Below are 20,386 nucleotides of genomic sequence, written 5' to 3'. Positions count from 1 at the left end.
TTACCTTTTTAAAAAACTAATTAGCGTTTGTATTAAGACGTTGTGTGCATACAGAAAAGCACAGAAATACCTCAAGTGGCTCACTTAATTCACCTAAAGCGAACACACATGTGCGGCCACCACTCTCTCCAAGGTCACCCTGGTCCTGACTTCAAGTACCGCACAATAGTTTCGCTTGTGGGACAAGGTACTATTATCCCGGCATCTGTTGAGGATCCACAAATCCCTGTATCTGGACCAAAATAAAACGCTTTAGGAAGAGAGACAAGAAGTCACTGACTGCAAGGAGATATTATCTCAGGAAGATGGTGATGGGTCTGAGGATGGTGTTTTGGCTGGTTGGGTGGTTGTTTGAGGCAAACCTGCCAGCTCCCCAGAGACTGCAGGGCAGAGAAGCTGTGTCATGATATAAATAGAAGGGGAAGGGCCTTCCTACTGTCCAAGACAGATGTCCTGGGGGGGGGGGGGGGGGGGGGACATGAGGAAAAGGGGTAAGGATTGGACTTTTTTCTCAATGTTTATTTATTTTAGAGAGAGAGGGAGAAAAAGAGACAGTTAATGAGCAGGGGAGGGGCAGAGAGAGAGAGGGAGATGCAGAATCTGAAGCAGGTTCCAGGCTCTGAGCTGTCGCACAGAGCCCAATGTGGCGCTCGAACCCACAAACCGCAAGATCAGGACCGGAGCCAAGGTCAGACATCTAACTCACTAGGCCACCCAGGTGCCCCGGGACCTCCTTTAAGAGCTGCAAAGACACCTATAAAAATACAAGTAATAGCTTCTACTTTGTGCTAGAAGCTACTCTAAAGTACTGATGCACATCTCATTTGATCTTCCAATTGCTACGAAGCCCACAGACAGAGGAGGACACCGGGTCTCAGAGCGGGCAAGTTTGACACTTCAAGCCACACACTTGGCTGAGGCCAAGCCATTCCCCCTGACAGCTTCCTCGCAGGGCCAAGAGACACCAAAAAACCAAAAGGAAAATGTTCACTGAAGAGAGGTCATTCTAACTAGACATGGAATGTATCATAAGGCTCCTGCTCATGAATCATTTACAGGAAAAGAACCGGGTAACTCAGGGTCCCCAGAAGTCCTCTGAAGTACCAGAAAGTTGAATAGCTCCGTCATTCGAAAAGGAGGCCCACTATCTCTCTGTACCTCAAAGGAGACGTTTCAAAAGAAACATGTACGCCTCACAAGGGGTAATTTTCTGTCATGTTAATTTGTTTCATGCTCTGTGAGTGTTTCCCACTGCAGCGGGGGAATCAAAAGAGTATGATGTCCGTCAGAAAAAGTCATAGATGCAGACACAAGTTGCCACCAGACAATTTTTGAGGAGCATCTGATAATGCTACCTTCAAACGACATGCCCTACCGGCATGAATATTTAATTCGATCATAAGTACTTTCAAAACATGGGGAACACGGTTCAAAACCACAACTTCGTATTCTGCTACTTGAAGAGGGACTAGAAATAAAATATCCAAGAAGAGTGGATAGAAGACTGCGAGGAACTCAACAAATGGCAGGTGGCTAAAAATGCCTTCCTACAGCCTCCCTGGTAAATGCAAAATAACGTCAATGACAGTAACTATGACTGTCAGACGTGATGTGCAAATTAATTCAATGCCTTTACATTTAATCTGGTGAGAACTGCCAGGGGCGAGGAGGAAGCTTGAGGACCCCCAGCTGATCAGATGCAGACACTGGGCCTGGAGCGATGACGTAACTTGCCCAAGGCTGCAAACTCATCCAAGGTCTTGCTGTGAGGAAGTAGGAAAGGGTTCCCACCCAGCCTGTGGGACCCCAGAGACACATGGTGGGCCTGGCTTGGTGATGAAAGCACCCAACTTGCTGTTCCATTCCAAAATCATTTCATGATCCTTTCGTAAGTTACTGGTTTCAATTTGCTTTTGAGCGTCCTGAGTAAAGGGTACCGGCACACCTTCCTCCTGTGAGATGGGCTAATGTGTTGATAGCACGTGGCCGGAGGACAGAAACAAAAATCAATCTGGAAGGACTCTTTTTATAGAGGAGATACGATGCAAGCAGGATAGTGAATGGGTGATTTTTTTTTTTTAGAGTTTGTGTTTTCTTTTACACCCTGGCAAGCAGCTCAGAGAAAGAGCTGGGACTTCCCAAGAGACTCATGATGCCCTGCACATTGAAGCAGGGGTGGGGGAGCTGGGGCTGGGAGAGGAGGCATTTGGTTCACCCTTGGCACGAAGTCTTTAAATCTGAAAGTGGTAGGAATGCTGTGCATGTAATCTGCATCGTTCTCCCTGGCAAAGAGGGTGATGCCAGCCGCCAGCAGGAGGAAGCCTGGCGGTGTCCGCAGGGGCATGTTGCACGGTTCGGTCGCCGTGAACTTGACGCGGTGCCTGGGGCCTGGCAACCCGCCCTTGAATCCCTCCCCCACGAAAGACTGCAAAAATTCTTCTCCAAGCAGAGGACAGAAAGAAACTGTTCAATTAAAATGTGTTTGTTGAGAGTTAGATAGATGTTAGGAAGAAGGCATTAACTCTGTACTTCAGGTTTTGTTGCCTCAAACTAAGATCTAATGTGTGTTTGTTGCTGATGAATGAGAATGAGAAAATTTCCAGTAGTTCTTACTATCCTAATGAAGCGCAATTTTAATAGAAAAATGTAATAAAAACAAAAATATAAATAAATCAATCTGGTGGTCTTAGGGTCTCTCCACATCATTCGTGTCTAATCACACATTGTCTTCCCCCTGGGGAAGCAAGACAACTGAATTATATGTAATTATAGAGTTTGGAACCGAGTTGCCCACAGACAAGCGTGCCCACCGCGTTTCTGTGTCTTGTGTCCGTGGGGGACAATGGCAGCTGATTTCAGTGCTGTGGTCCTTGCCAGCTGCCCCTGTCTCTCGATCTGTCAGGTTGGCCCCAGAGATGAACCCCCACTCCTCCAATGATCGAGGAGGAAATAGTAAGCTCCGGAAGGCCTGGCTCTACAAACCTGTGAAGTGGGAGTTCACCAGGCCTTGCTGGGTTTGGTGAACATGAATCTTGTCCTTCCTCAGCCTTGCTTCTTCGGCTCGTTCCTTCCTAGGCTTCGAGCCCATAGCACCACTGAGGGTTTTCTTGCAAGGAAGTCAGCAGTAGTGAACACTTAGCAGGCTGATCATTGCTGCACAGAATTTCTGTGCATAAGGGAAGGGTACTTCCTTCTGTCCTCTCTTCTGCCATCACCTGTCCGCATGTCACTAGGCTAATGTCTGCAAAGATTCTGTCTTCCTGTACTGAGTCTCAACTGAAAGTTTAGAGCACCACAGCCTTATCAGTGTCATTTGGATAATTTTTCCCCCTTGGACACTTTACTGTACAAGGTAAGCACACTTCCCTGGCTTACACACAAGTCCCAGAAGGAAGTCACCCCTAAACAGTCCCTAAACAGCAGATGCCTGCTGTGGAATCAAACCTCAGCATGTGCGGAGCCCTGCCTGAGCCAGAGCCCACACTGCCCAGCCCCGGAGCTCTCCTCTGTTCTGACCAGTTCCCGGATGCCTAAGGGGACACGAACACCACACCCCAAACAAAGACCGTCTCCTGCTCCTTTCCGAGTCTCCCAAGGGCTCTGTCTGTACCTGCCCTTTCTCTACCTCCCGTAACCCGGCTCCAGGATGATTCCCTGCATGTCACGGACGCTCCCGGCTGGTCCCATGGGCTGCACCAGGTCCTCGGAAGGTCCCCGCAGCATCCACATCCCACACAGTGCACATATGCTAGCAGCCCCACAGACGTACATTAAAAACGAACCCAAATGCCTTGCCTTTTGAAGAGTGTTTCTTTTTAGATATTGGGGAAAATAAATATTTAATAAAAATTAAAGGACCTCAGAACAATGAGAACTTTCTAATTTCCTTTTTAAGTACTTTGAAGTCACATTAGGGCTTCCAGAGAAAATTCAGCATGAAATCACAAACCAAACTACCACTATACACTCTGCCAGTCACAAAAGCAGTCTTTCTCATTCCTCAAAGAAGAAAACTTAGCTAATAAGAATATAAGACGGTCCAAAAATACATCCCAAATTTACTCTGACAGAGAAACATATTAAATTATTAAACCCAGTTCCAAGCACATCAATTAACACGCTTCTTGCCCAGAATCGACTGCTTTACTCACACCAGATATGAGCGGACACACGTCAGCAACTGCCCGGCCCCTCCTACTTCCGGGGGCTCTGCCACGTGACACATCTTCAGCCACAGCCACAGCCGATTGGACCTGCAAGAACACCTGACCAGAGCCAGCCATTCACTGGCTGGCCATGAAGCTACAATGACAGGACCAGCCAATCAGATTCTCTGCCTCAAAATCGGGACTACGGAAACCCTCCTGGAGGCTGCCTGCAGGCTTGGCGGTGAGAGGTCCTGAGGGCCCCAGACTCTAGGGGAGCTACGCCTACATCACCCCTCCCGGGACCTGCTCTGAGTGAGCCCACTTGGTTTTCCCCAAGAGGGAGCTCTGGCAGCAACCTACCATGAACCTTTCTGTGGGGACCTACCATGTAGCACAAGCATGGGAGGGGCAGAGAGGGTGAGAGTGAATCCCAAGCAGGCTGTGCACCATCAGTGCAGAGGCCCACCCAGGGCTTGATCCCACCAACCTTGAGATGGTAACCTGAAGTGAAATCAAGGGTGAGATGTTTAACCAACTGAGCCACCCAGGTGTCTCTAAACTACCTTCTTTTAGATTGCATATCACTTGGTAAGAAGTCGGGGGACACGTTCTTCAGAAAGTGTGGTTTTTTTCTCTCCTCTGGACAAAGGTTCCTCAGCTAGAAAATGAGGCCAGTTCACGGGAGAGTCTCTGGGTTCCTGTCTGCACATGCATCCTGAGCACAGGCAGCACCTGGCCCGTCACCACGCCCCTTCTGACTAAGGATGGCTCATCATGGGGCTTCTGGGGCAATGACGTAAATGTTCTTGACTACCTGGGCTGTCAAATGATGAATTCTCATCCTATTACATACATAACCTTTTCTATAAAAGTTCCTAAACTGTGCCACTTCCCAGGCCCCATTTTGGCCATATGTACAAAAAGTATTACAATTTTTCATGTTGTGTTCAATTGTTTTATTTTTCATTTACAATAAATACAGTGCTATAATGCCCCACCTCTCCATTAAAGAAATTAAGAAGCAGGGAGAGAGTACTATGTGCTTAGTCACTGGACAAAATATTTAGATGAGAAATAGTGCTACCACCTTAACCATATTTTCAATATTCCACTTGGGTGGGGTGGGGTGGGGGTGGGGGTACATGGAAACAAAACCAGACACTAGAAATCCAAATATCTAACTTAGAGCTTCTTGTCACACGGGTCTTAACAAAGTAGAAGAGCTTTGTCTAGGGGTCTAAAACGTAAGCATTCAACCAACGAAATTGACCAAAAAGTATTTTTTAAATGATGTCAGAAAGGGGAACCTGGATGGCTCAGGTGATTTAGCTTTCGACTCTTGGTTTCTGCCCAGGTCATCATTTCATGGTTCCTGAGACCAAGCCACTTGGCGAGCCCCACATTGGGCTCTGCTGACAGTGCAGAGCCTGCTTGGGATTCTCTCTCTCCCTCTTTCTCTCTACCCTTTGCCCACTTGCGCTGTCTCTCTCTCTCTCTTACAATGAATAAAATTTTTTTAAAATGTCACAAAAACTGTTCAAGACTTTTAAAAAAGCAAAATAAATCCCTATGTGTCCCTTCAATGGCATGCCAGACATCGCCCAGCGGCCCTGACAAGGGCCATGCAAGTCAACAGGGCACAAATCTTTGACCGTCTATTTCACAATTCTGTGAAACTGTCAATAGTTCCAAATAATGTGGTCTACAGCAATGCAAATAAGGTCTGATCTCTGCCTGGAAGAAAAGGTAGCCCAAAACAATACATTGTGTGGTTTTCTAACTAGTTTTGATAAAATATTTTCAGTAATACCTTTTTTCCAGTTTTTCAAACTTTAATTCCCTCACTGAGTGAAATAAAACCAATGACAGGGAGTGGTTCAGTGGATTAAGAATCCAACTTCTTCAACTCAGGTCATGATCTCACGATGCATGAGTTCGAGCCCCAAGTCAGGCTCTATGCTAAAAGATCAGAGCCTGGAGCCTGCTCCAGATTCTGTGTTTCCCCCTCTCTCTGCCCCTCCCCTGCTAGCACTCTGTCTCTCTTAAAGATAAAATAAAAACATTAAAAAAAAACCAATGACATATGTTCATTTACTACCTACATGAAACACATTCTTAACTTTTTGAAGATTATTCCATAGCAGTGACGATCCATTTTAAAAATCGCACCATTATAAACCTCTAGAAAAGTATTCACAGCAACTCGTAACAGTACAACACACTAGGCTATGAATTAACTGGTTCACACTATTTGGGAATGAGATCCTTACGATTCAAAGTGATACAGGTGGTAACATACAAATGTCAAGGCCATCATGGCAATGTCATTCCCAGTACTCCAGTATGTGACAACTAACACAAAGCCTCGAACTCCAGTTACATAGATGTGTATCATGCATCCTCTTCTTAAGAGGTATGACATAAACACAATCCAAATAAAGGCATATAGCAGATGGGGTGTGTGTGTAAAACTATAGTTAAAAATAGAGCTATGCAATGAGGTCAAGTAGAACACATAACCTAGGAGGTGAAGTAACCCTACTTATTCAGAAAAAATAAAAATAATCTTGTTTCTAATCTGTTGCCCTTGTGCTTAAATTTTCTGAGCTAAAGAGCTACACAGCAAAATTAGCAAAGCAAAACACATACATGTAGGCAGGAGTTTTTAAATTCCCAGAACCTTGAAACTCCCCAAAACAGGGGCCTGGGGTTCTCTACCAATAACTTCATATGACTTCTTTAAATAAGAGCTACAGAAAACAAGCAGGAAACTGGACCAAATGATTCTACTCCATAGAAACAGTGAGAGGAAGGTTAACTCTATCATTCATTTTTCTAAATCTTAAGAAAACCCATCAACCAAAAACAACAGTTTCTCAATATAAATAAACCTGATGCAAGAAAATACAATACACTAAGTATTTATACAAGAGAAATCGCAAAGATTCCTGCAAATCACACTTAGTCTCCTACTAAGACTTAAAACAGGAATTTATGTCATTTACGCAATGTGATCTAAACACACTTTTCAAGGCTTCCACAACGAGTTCAAGAAACCATGTAAAGCTACGTGCACATGTGAACCTAGCCCTGTGGAAACCGCATCCTTAGGTTTAGAGAACTCATAAGTTTCATGTTATTTTCTGATCCATGCTGGGACCCCTTGACCAGGAAAACCTCCTCCTCCTCTTCAGTGCCTACTCTTCCCTTCCAGGATGCAGCTGCCCAGCTCTCCACTCCCTGGATGTCAGAGGAATTGCACTAAAAACTCTTCTGTGTGTGCAATGACCTTTGTCTCTTTGCTCCAGAATTTCTCAGAACCTTGAAAATGCTAACGAGCACAGGGAGTCTCCAAGAAAAGGGTGGTGTAATGCACCAGCTCGTGCTTCTCAGAACTGCAAAGACTACGTCCCAGAAATCCATATCCAAGTGAAAATGATTCACTTAGCTTGGCTCTTGAGTGTCTTCCACTGAGTGTATGTATTCCTCAGCCCAGAGCTAGGTGTCCACCCAGGCTATCGACATACAAAAACAATGGGGGGCTCATCTCCCAAGGGTACCCTGAGCACCTGTACAGTCACTCACTCGCTGCCCTGAGGTCTTAAGTTTGTATCATTTAGGGGCACCTGGGTGGCTCAGTCCGTTAAGCGTCCAACTTCAGCTCAGGTCATGATCTCACAGTTCGTGGGTTCGAGCCTCGCATAGGGCTCTGTGCTGACAGCTCAGAGCCTGAAGCCTGTTTCAGACTCTGTATCTCCCGCTCTCTCTGCCCCTGCCCCCTGCACGCACTCTGTCTTTCTCTGTCTCTCAAAAATAAATAAACATTAAAAAAATTTAAGTTTGTATCGTTCAAGTACTAACAACCAGAGGCTACAAAGCATCATCTCCCTTAGGAGGCCCAGGTTAAAACAAAAATCCTCAAATGGCTCAATTATCAAACAATAAAATGAGACCTCACTGCCCAGATAAAAGAAAAGTGATTTTTCTGGGCTGAATTTTTCCTTTTTTAATAAGTGTAAATCTCTCTAATATATTACAGTTTTCCTACTCTCCCCATCTGAAAAAATGCTAGATGTTCATGGAACGGTATTAAAAAGTAAAAATATGCACAGACAAGAAAAATGGCCAATAATCCTCGCCCTCAGTCAGCAGCAGTTAACCACTTCGAAATACTTCTTTCCGGTCCTTTTACAGAACAGGAATTTTTGATCCACTAATAAACATACAGTGTGAAATAAATTACCTTTCTGTATAACTCTTGTATATATCTTGCATATTTTATACATTTTATATACTTTATATATATCATGCACTTATTTCATAAATTCACTCACTTTATAAGTTTAGGATGATATGCTGTTTCATACTTATTTTTCATGTCATAACATATAAACATGTTTCCACTACTAAAATATTTTTCAATATCTTGGCCTGCCCCCTCAATTTGGAGAGATGGTCAATTCACTACTTTGTAGAGAATTAGCATTTTCCCCCAACTTCTAATACTTATTTTTTTTCCTTATTTATTTGTTTGTTTGAGAGAGAGCAGGGGAGGAGGGCAGAGGGAGAGAGAGAATCTTAAGTAGGGCAACCTGCCCAGTGCAGAGCGCGACATAGGCTCAACCCTGTGACCCTGGGATCATGACCTGAGCTGAAATCAAGAATTGGCCCTCAACCTACTAGGTCACCCAGGCACCCCCACATTTATTTTCTTGTAACAGTCAATAATGTTTTGGAAAACAGGGTTGGTTTCCCCAATGCAGGACATATATGCATATCATTTTGTAACTTGTTTTCATTCACACTGTACCCTAAACACCTTTAAACATACTTCTTGGGTTATTTCCTAATTTTTTTTAAAACAACAACCCTCTCCCCCAGCCAAATTTCAAACGATCTTTGTGAGTCAAAGTCATCATTTTTTTGTGTGTTTTTTATGTTATTTTTGAGATAGAGACAGAGCATGAGTGGGGGGAGGGGCAGAAAGGGAGGGAGACACAGAATCCGAAGCAGGCCCCAGGTTCTAAATACAGAGCCCAACACGGGCCTTGAACCCACGAACTGTGAGATCATAGTGTGAGTTGAAGTCAGATGCTTAATCAACTGAGCCACCCAGGTGCCCCTTAAAGTTATTATGAAGAAGATCTATAACCATAATATGTCATTTCTACAGGTGCAAATAAATATGCACGCATTATCAGGATGAACCACCCCAGGAGATGCTCTAAATCTGTTATTTTGTTGATTTTTTAAGAGTTCTCTAATACCAAGCTTTTAGATCAACAGTCTATCCCTTGTGAGAGACAGCCATAAAATAGCTGTCAGTGGAGGTGCCTCTAAAGGGAGTTACTGATTCAATCCGAGGTTTCCCAGGGAACACTCCCAGTCGCTGTTGAAGAGGTGGAGGAGGAAGATTATCGTCCTGTTACTAGGACTGGGGGATTTCAAAACAACCTCGGCAACTTATGAATTAGTGATTAGTCAATACCAACGGTTTCAATCAACTTGTCTTTCCCACAGTCAGTAAGAAATGCATATCCCTCAACATCTCCAAATTCGTCTAAGGGCATCTGGAGAAGATGGACTCCAACACCTGCAAATTCCTTCTCGTCATTCATCAAAAGGCATTTCTGGATTTATCAGTTCCCTTGGGTTCTGTGGCTTGACTGATTAATGACAGTCCCAATCTTTCCCATTTTCTTTTATTGAAGTATAAGTGACATATACTCTCCTATTCGTTTCAGGTGTATATCATAGTGATGCAACATTTTTATAGATTATGAAATGATTCCCACAAAAAATCTAGTTACCATCTGTCATCATACAAAACTATTACAATATTATTGACAACATTCTCTACACCGTACATTACACCCCATGACTTAATTTATATCTGGCAGTTTGTACCTCTTAATCCCCTTCACCGATTTCTCCCATCCCCCCGGCCCCTCCCCTGCTGGTAGTCAACAATTTATTTCTTTCATCGAGGGGTCTGTTTCCATTTTATTGTTTCTTTACTGTTTTGTGTTTTAGATTCCACCTATAAATGAAATCATATAGTGTCTCTGACTTATTTCATTTAGCATCATACTCTCCAGGTCTATCCACATTGTAAGCAAATGACAAGATTTTTTTTTTCTTCTATGTGGCTGAGTAATATTCGTGTGTGTGTGCACACGCATATATACATACACACCATATCTTCTCGATCCATTCACTTACTGATGGGCACTTGGGTTGCTGCCATAACTGGGCTGTTGTAAATAATGCTGGAGCCAACAGAGGGGTGCATTTATCTCTTCAAATCGGTGTTTGCATTTTCTTCAGATAAATACCTAGAAGTGGAATTGCTAGATAGTATGGTAGCTCTAGTTTTAATTTTTTGAATAACCTTGCACCAATTTACATTCCCACTGACAGTGTAAGGAGGGCTCCCTCTTCACCTCCTCAACAATATTTGTTAGTGTTGTCTTTTTGATACTGGCCATTCTGACAGGTATGAGGTGATGTCTCACTGTAGTTTTGATTTCGATTTCCCTGATGACTGGTGGTTTTAAGCATCTTTTCATGTGTCTACTGGCCATCTCTCTGTCTTCTTTGGGGGGCGGAATGTCTATTCAAGTCCTCCACTCACTATGTTATCAAGTTGTTTATCTTTGGACATGAAGTTGTGTAAGTTCTTTATATATTTTGGCTATTCACCCCTTGTTGGATGTATGATTTGCAAACATCTTCTCCCACTCAGCAGGCTGTCATTTCGTTTTGTTGATGGTTTCAACCATGATCCACATTTGAGGCCAATCAACTCTGTGAGATTAAAGACGCTTTTTTAAAAAGATACAATTATCTGATAACCTTCTCTGCATAATGAATCAACTTCTTAACATTAAGTGTGTTCTCAAAAATACACATTTCGTATTCTATAGGCAAACTATTTCCTTTAACTTGAGAGAGGGCAAGCACTCACACACACATACCCATGTGCATGTGAGCGGGGGAGCTCAGCAGGGGGGACAGGGAGAGACTCACGCAGACTCCATGCTTGGCATGGAGTCCGATGCGGGACTCGATCTCACAACCCTGGGCTCATGATCTGAGCTCAGATGCTCAACCCACTGAGCCACCCAGGCACTCAGCTTACTATGAAATGAATGAGGGCAATACTGTCAGGCAGACAGAGGGTACGTTTGCCAGAACTAATCTCTAACCCTCTTCTATACAGTGAGCACCATGACTGCCTGGTGACCTAAGTAGAGGTCGGCAAGTCATCTTTTAAAATTATCTTGTATTGAGGATACAGAAAGGGCATGAAAATAGTTGTTTACCATAAACAACAGGCAAAATCTATACCCAGTTCAACCAAAGAACTTAAAACTGTATCTGCCACATGACTGATACACAATAAATTTTCTGTGTGTGTTTTCAAACAATATCATTTTTCATTCACCAAAAGTGGTTCCCATCAGGATTAGTACATAGGAGGTTATTTAACCCGCCTTTTATTCTCCTTAAATTCTGAGGCAGCCTCCACAAACACCTGCCAGAGTAAAAGTGACAGGTCTCATCAGAAGCCCCCCATTTTGTCAGCATCCATAAATGCTTTAAAAGAAAGACCACGTTCGAAATAACTTTTCCAAAATAGCCCCGGGCTTGTCCTGCGGTTCTGCACTCTGCTGTTTTGACTCAATGACATCAACCCCCATGTCTCCCGTGGAAAGGGCAAAACTCACTCATTAGAAACCAAACACAGCTCAGTGAAATACATTTGCCTGAAGGTACCGACTAATGTGCAGAAATGGTCCCCACCTCGACAGGCGTGGAGTCTGGTCAGCTGCCCATTCATTTTTTTACTCTGAAAAAGTCTGTCCTGCCATCTCGGTGCTCCTGGGAGCGTGTGGGGGTGTGGGGGCATGTGTGCACCCCGGGACACAGGAAGCCAGGTGAGATGCTGTCTCTCATCTCCAATTCAGGACTGAGATGATTTGCACTTACAATTATTCCAATTATTCTAACGATCCCAAATTATGAACACAAGTCGCGTTTGATTACTGTTGATTAAAAAATTGCCATGGGACGCAATGTGGGATAATGGTAGGAGACAAGTTTAAAATTAAGAAATGTAAATATGACGTCGAGTAGAAGACACTGGAAATATGTGGGGGCATTCTTGGACGGCACACTCCTGGGGCTCCTGCTGGCACTGAGTGAGCAGGGTCTAGAGAAGCCAGATGATCTCAAGTATGTGGGACAGGCCCACACATGAAGTCCCGCGTTAAGTAACAGCCGTGAGCAATGCTGAGGGATCTGGATCGCAAACCACATGGTTTCTCACGAGCTGTGTTTCTGCCCTTTAATGACCTGTCGTTAAGCCACTGGATTCTGAGCCTCGAGTTCCTCCAAGGTAAACTGGAAAGATTAGTATTCACCTCACAGGGCTCTTTGTGTGATACGTGGTATGGGCTTAAGGGAACTGCCCACATTTCTGTCCTGGTCTTACACCTGCAAACTGTGAGCCCCTATCAATCCACTTAACCTCTCCAGTCCCCTCATCCATGAAATTCAGGGGAAAAAGTGGCAGAGTTTTAATGAGCAGTGGTTCAGTGCAGGTTAGCCACACTACTATTCGAGCAGGACTTATTACTAATAGGTGTGCAACAGGCACTCCCAACTCCATGGCCACTTGAAACCAGCAGGAGAACCTAAGGGCACACTTTCAAGAGCTCAGCAATGACACCACGTCCCCAATCACCGATGACAAGAACAATTAGTAACAGGGCGTATTCATTGGTGACACTGACATCTCAGCAAGTGGTCTCTCAAAACAAATCTGCAAATTAGTGTTCAGTCTTGCTTTAAAAAAAAAAGAGGGGGCGCCTGGGTGGCTCAGTCAGTTAAGCAGCCGACTTCGGCTCAGGTCATCATCTCACGTTCGTGGGTTTGAGCCCTGCATGGGGCTCTGTGCTGACAGCTCAGAGCCTGGAGCCTGCTTCTGATTCTTTGTCTCTCTCTCTAAAACGTTTAAAAAAAATTTTTAAGAAGACACATGAATGACAGTGACAAATGCAGCACAGTATCTGCAGAGGTTTCCAGGTCTGCCCCACAATATAACTAAGAGTCCAGAGGACTAAGTGGCAAAGCCCAGCTTCTAAACTCCAGGTTAAATGCTGAAACATGTAACCAAACAGGTACGCCATCCCAGAACCGGTTTCTTCCAACATCCTCACACCCTAGTAAGATTTAGCTTTGGGAAGATGGTGGATATTTTTGCAAACAGCATTGAAGACATGGGTATCTACTAATAAATTTATCTCCCACCCTGTAAGAGGCTAACATGCATGAAGCTGGCAGGAAAATGTACCAGGGACTGGTAACACTCAAGTGCAGACGAAAACAGCAGCAACATGGTTCTTTGGAGACAGTAAGTTGTAAACGCCTCAGGAGCTTAAGACTTTGCACTAACAGACACTTGGCACATATCAAGCGGTCGGTAGCTTGAAGTCCCTCATCCAGGAAGTAAGTGAACCCAGTTCTAAGCCCATCATGGTAGCTTGAGGTTCTGGGATGGAAACGGGGTGCTGGGTGCTCAGAGTCAGGATCATGCTGTATCTGTAAAGGGAGGGACTTAATTAATGAGTAGACTGTACTTGCTGGAAATCACACGTGCTTGAAACACCTTCCTTGTGGGAGAAAAGGTTAAAAGAGATGCCTTGTATTTAATCAGCTCCATTTCACAACTGCTGTCAGGTTGGAAACCATGTTAATCAAGCTGAATTCTAAAGGACAACTGGCCGTCCACCCAACAGAGGTTCAAGTTCTGGCTGTCCCGAGCCCAAGAGTAAACGAGATTTTCCATGGACATATCCTTTAACGAAGAAGTTTATCTAGAGATAAACTTAGACACGTGTGCAATGATGAAGGATATACCTCTGCATGTGGTGTATTAAAGCATAAATGGGGGGTGGGTAAATACATCTGGTCATTCCATACACTGCAACTGTGTAGTGACTACAACCAGTGGGCTAGACTTACGTGGTGATCCGCAAGCACCTCTCTGGAGTACCGTCCAGTGAAAAAAAGCACAAGGCATGGAACAGTGTGGACCCTGCAGGCAGTCTGTGTTTGTATTTGCACAGCACATGAAGAAACAAGACAACTGAGACTGGCATGCGGAAGCCGTGGGGGTTTTCACTTTCTAGATCCTTCTGTGTTGCTTAGGAAAGTTTTGTGAAGCACGTGCATATATTTCATTTGCTAATGAAAAAAAGACACAACCCTTTTTTTTTTAAGTAAAAGATAAATAGATGTAGTAGTGACGGACAGAGAGAGGGAGAGAAAGAGAGAGAGAGAGAGAGAGAGAGAGAGAGAGACGGTCCCTACCTCCCAGTTTCCCTTTAATACTGAATTCAACATATTAAATGATAAGCATCACCAAGGCAGGCAGATTTTTTAAAACAAAGCAGCAATTACAGTCCTAGCTTCCCTACAAAACCGATAACCAGCTTTCCTAAACTCTGCTAGATGAGGCACAAGTGCATGGACACACACACACACACACACACACACACACACACAGATACACAGATGCGTGCAGGACACAGGCTCATAATGATTGAAAAGTTTGTCTTTGCATCCTGGTATAAATCGTTCTGGTCCCCTTCCTGTCAAGCAGGTCACAGCACCAAGGGCACCACATGGTCTTGCATAAAGTAAACACCGCCAGAAGCACTCTGCTGGTTGTCTACTGCTCCTTCTCCCCCAGCCAGATACCGGGGGGGTGGGGGGGTGCTGACGGAACACACATCAACGGAGCACTTACGACTACACGGAACACCCCACACGCTGTCCGGAAAAGCAGGGACCCGGAGCACACAGCGTGAGCCAACGCCCCTGCTGGCCCAGTCCTCGACTAACTCAGGCCAGCCCGGTGGATACGGATAGGTGTCACCTAGCCCAAGAAGGAACAGGTGTGGCCATGGACTCCAGTTTAAGGGCAATCAGCCACCTGTGGACCTTCCTAGACCACATTCCTGATGGTCACATGACTTCGGGACAATAAAAACAGCTCCCTCCTTCCAGCACCTAGGCCTGCCCTCCTGGATCCGTGTGTGACTCAAGCAAACTGCTTGGCCTCCCCGCTCCTGAATTTCTCCTTCTGCAAAATGGGCCGGGTAATGCCCCCTGCCTACAGCTCGTGGAGCCGCGGCGAGGATAGGGCATGTAAGGCTTTCGGCACGCAGGCGCTCTCCATGCATGTCAGCTAGGAGCATCAGTTACCAGCATCTTCACACACAGCCCTGCAGCTGCCTAATCTCTGCTCTCCCGGATCTCACACTAGCATCTTCTCAGGAGCCAAAGTGACCTTAAAAGTGAGGAGGGTGAGGCCACCCTGGTTACCTCCCCCTTGGTCCCTCCAACAGTGCCCTGCTGTTATCACAGAACCCAGTCCAGAAGCTTCTCCAGGTGGCACCAACCATCATCAGCTCTGGGTCCACACTATGGCCCACCCGCACCACCCGGATGCCCCCAGTACTCCTTCGTTGAACTTGTCACTCTTATAAACGGGGATGCCTGATAATGGCCATCCTACCCCAGAGTGTGGGCACCACTCACCACCATGCTGCCAGTAGCTGGTAGGTATTCAATTCTGTGTCGTTCCGGTGACCAGTTCAGACGACGTGATTCATCCACCTACCATCCAACACCGAGCTTCACCGAGAAGCACGACCCTCCTTACAGGCTTCACCCTAGAAGCATCTTCTTCAGCTAGCTGACCGTGATCCTCAGCCTGTACTTGCTTTTCCTCCAGAGCCTAGAGCACTGGTGCTAATGTGCTCCAAGTATGCTGATCTCAACCTGGACTCCATTTCTAAGAAAAGACCACACACTTTGCAGTGATAAGATGAAGAGAACAAAGACTTCAAGCATGCTGAGGGTCAGAGAAATAAGATTCAGGGTCTCAACGATTTCCTGCCATCTTTAATTTCCCAACGAATGTTGTCTGGTGGGTCGGAATAACTTAAGAGAGGTACCTGGGATACGACTCCCTTTTACCCTTCAGAGGGGAGAGTTCACAGCCAAGCAATTCAATCCTTAATTTGTTTTCTTTTATTAAATTATTATTTCTAATTCTGGTAAAATATACGCAGCAGAATTCACCATCCTAATTACTCTCATGTATGTAGTTCACTGGTGTTAAGAATATTCAAGGGCGCCTGGTGGCTCAGTCAGTTGAGCGTCCGACTTCGACTCTGGTCATGACCTCACAGTTCAGGAGTCTGAGCCCCATGTGGGCTCTGTGCTGACAGCTCAGTGCCTGGAGCCTGCTTCGGATTCTGGGTCTCCCTGTCTATCTGCCCCTCCCCCGCTCACACTGTCTGTCTTTCAAAAATAAATAAACATTTTAAAAAGTTTAAAAAAAAGGAATATTCACAGTTTTGGGGCATCTGGGTGGCTCCATCAGTTAGGCATTTAACTCTAAATTTCAGCTCAGGTCATGATCCAGGATTATGGAGTCGAGCCCCATGTTGGGCTCCATAATGAGTGTGGAGCCTGCTTGGGATTCTCTCTCTCCCTCCACCGCTCCCCTGCTCACATGTGTGCACGCATATTAAGAACAAATATTCATAGTACTTACTATACAATCACCACCATGACCACATGCAGACTTTTCTGCCATTCCAAACTGAAACTCTGTACTTACTGGACAAGAACCACCTGCCCTCTCCCACAGCCCCGGGAAGCTGCCATTCTACCCTCTGTCTGTGTGAATGTGTCTGCTCCGGGGACCTCACGTAGGTGGAGGCAGACCGTACCTGTCCTGTCCTGACTGTCCCACTGTACTCAGCATGATGTGTTCAAGCGCACCCACCTTGGAGCAGATGTCAGCCCTTCCTCTGTGAGGCTGAGTAATATTCGATTGTGTGTATGTGTCACACTTTGTTTACCCACATGTCCACAGGTGGACACTGGTTGCCTCTACCTCTTGGCTAGTGTGGAAAGTGCTATCATGAACTTGGGTGTGCAAAGCTCTCTGCAAGAGTCTGCGTTCAATTCTTGGGGGCGTGGTTTTCATTTTTGAAGGAACTGCCAGACCTTTTTATAGTGGCTGCGCTCAATTCACATTTCCACCGGGGCTCGAGGAAGGGGCCAATTTCTCCACAGCCTCATCAACATTCACATTTTCTGAGTGATTTGTTTTGCTTTTATACAGTGGCCACCTTATGGCAACCCTTTATTTTTCAAACTTTAAAACTGGTTAATTGAATTAAATGTGTCTCACCTCTCACCCATGCGGTCAGGTAAGGATGTTAGCAAACCTGCCTCTCATAAGTATGCTAAATATTCATCTTCGGACAGGTGATTCATAGAGCAGCTAAGATAAAAACAAAAACAGAAAACAAACAAACAAACACACACAGTCAAGAAACCAAAACCAGAAAACTCTGGACACAAAACCACCCTGTATTCAAATCTGAAACTGCCACTTCTGAGACTGGTGAAGTGCCTTTTGTAACCCTCAGTTTACTCACTAATGAACTCAAGCTCATAGATTACTCAGCTGTGGAACACTCATTTCTGGAAGCTGGCGGGAGAACTGCATGCAGTCCTTGCCTGCCACCTCACCAGCTCCAGAAGAACGACAGGTGGCGGGGGGGGGCCTGCGGGACTGCCGGAACACCACGAACGGGCAAATCACAGAACAGTCCCACGCTCAGCACCGTGTCCACGCACGGCCTCTCCTCACCGACCCAGGGCGCTTGCTCCGTGCAATTTACACGCACCCTCTGCAAGCCTCAAAGCTGTCACTGAAGTGCTAACAAGAGTTATCACATACTTAACATTGTATTTAATCTAGTTAAAGTAGAAAGGGCGAGCACACAGTGAGCGAGACTGTTTTTCTCTGTCTTCTCACTGAATAAAGGGTCAAGGCAGATGGTTCTCTTTCAAATGTGCGGTTTTGGCTAAGTCACGCCCTGTACTAAAGAGAGGAGCTCCATCTGCTGAGGCCTCACTGGGGATCATTTACTTGGTTCCTTTACCTGGCATCTTGTGTACATTCACAGAACGTGAGGGGAAAATGGAAATCATTTTACCCAAACTCCCACCAAATAACTGTCGCTGGTTAGCTCTATTTCTACGGATTTACTAATAACTCCCAGTGAAGTATGAAGTACTTGGGAACCTGAAGAGACTTCACAGTTAAGCAAATCAAATTAAAATAAAAGTTAACTTAGGGTACCCGGGTGGCTCAGTCGACTTACCATACGACTTCGGCTCAGGTCATGATCTCATGGTTCATGGGTTTGAGCCCTGCATCAGACTCTGTGCTGGCAGCTCAGAGCCTGGAACCTGCTTCCGATTCTGTCTCCCTCTCTCTCTGCCCCTCCCCCGCTTGTACTCTGTGTCTTTCTCTTTCTCAAAATGTAAACATTTTTAAAAAGTTAAATTAAAAGGATGCTGATGCACCATCGAAAACACTTGTAGAGGGAGCCTGGTTAGCTCAGCTGGTTAAGTGTGTGACTCCTGGTTTCAGGCTCAGGTCATGAACTCACAGTTTGTGATTTCAAACCCCACATCAGGCTCTGCAGTGGCAGTGCAGGGCCTGCTTGGGGTTCTCTCTCCTTCCCTCTCAAAATAAATGAACAGAACTTTAAAAAATTTTTTTTCAATTAAAAGAAAAAACATTTTAGACCCTTACATGTATGTGTTCTTCTAAGCACTTTACAGTTATTAACCCCTGTTATCTCACGAGGACTCTGATTTGGATCCCATCGGCATTACGATGCATTTCAAGTACTCCTTAAAAATTTGACACACAGAGAAACATTCATGTAAAACAACATTCCAGAAGTTTCATTATGTTACTGGCTTCAGGTTTCTAAACTGTCTGCATCTCTCTATCTTGGCTAACGTAAGCTCATACTAACCTCTTTCTCCCAGGAACCCAAAGAAGTGGCTGGAAACACGGGCCACTGTTGGGCCTTTCATTAGTTCAAGGTTAACCAGAAAACTGTTTCAACCAAAGTTATGTTAAAATCCTTTCAGGTGCTTCCTAATTTCAGTAACTAAGGTGGGTTGGAATGTCACATTTTATCTTTCACTGGTGGTTCAAGATTTGGTGCTGGCAATCTACCCATTGTCCGGAGAGCTTTCTTTAACCAGTCCTAGGAATGGCCCCCAGGGTGACGCCGACCTGTCTGACCAGTTGTTTCAGAGAGCACCCTTCCTCTGGGGTATCTCTGGGTTTCCTCCTGGTCACATTCAGATGCCGCATTCCCTGCTGGGGTGTGACACAGGAGCCTGGCCTCCAGGGGCGCAGGCCACTCACCGTCCCTTATTGGCGACGTTAACTCTGATCCCTTGTGGGATGCTGTGCAGGTTCCACACTGAACTGCTATCTTGCCCTTCCTACATCAGTTATTACATTTGTGGGGAGAACAATGACATACTTTGATTTCAGACACTGACTCGTGCACTTGATTGCTTAATAAACACCTGCTGAGCACCTGTCCCTTGCCAAGGGTGCTGGCGACACTGGAGATGCCACCGTGGGAGGACAGTCCCTGCCCTTGAGGACTTATGGAAAGGCAGGTCATGACAGGTAAATATATAAATTTTTTGTGCTCTGGTGACATGTGCTTCCAAAGAAACGAGGCAGAGATAGGCACAGGGGGCTGCTGCAGGGACCTCAGTCCACTCGCCCAGCACAGAACAGGGGAGGTCCTCCCACAGCACAAAGTACCTCGTCTCTCCCTACTCAACACGGAGTACGGCAAGCCTTCTCTGCGGACACCCAGGGTCTTCACGGAGTATCCAGCCCTGCCGCATTCACGTCCTCTCTTCCTCTCTTGTGACCTGTGTTCTGGCTGTGACACCTAAGCTACTGCCGAAAGGTACCCTGCCGTGGTCCCCATTCCTGCACCCTCCCGCACACACACACACACACACACACACACACACTCTCTCTCTTCTGGAAGCTCCTCTCCCTTGTCTATCACAGCACCTACCACCTCCCGAGATGTGCCTTCGATGCTGAGGACAGGATGGAGAGAAGGAATCCCACCTGCAAGGGCTACCCTTCTAACACGGATGAAAACAGCATCCTAAATTATCTGACAAATAAGTAGCAACTATTAACAATTCCACTTTACAATTCCATTTTATAAACATTTTTATACAGACTTGTGTACTATATACAGTGGTACTTGGTTACATTTTTTAAAATTATCCCAGGCAGA

General features: G+C 45.4%; 1 protein-coding gene across 2 annotated transcripts in view; it reads right to left on the bottom strand.

Moving 5' to 3' along the window:
- Positions 1-20,386, bottom strand: part of SGMS1 (sphingomyelin synthase 1) — a 231,329-nt gene that overhangs the window by 143,664 nt on the left and 67,279 nt on the right. The gene's annotated exons all lie outside the window — the stretch shown is intronic.

This window comes from Suricata suricatta, chromosome 2, assembly GCF_006229205.1.
Source record: "Suricata suricatta isolate VVHF042 chromosome 2, meerkat_22Aug2017_6uvM2_HiC, whole genome shotgun sequence".
Classification (NCBI taxonomy): Eukaryota; Metazoa; Chordata; class Mammalia; order Carnivora; family Herpestidae; genus Suricata; species Suricata suricatta.
This window is presented reverse-complemented; position numbering and strand designations above follow the sequence as displayed.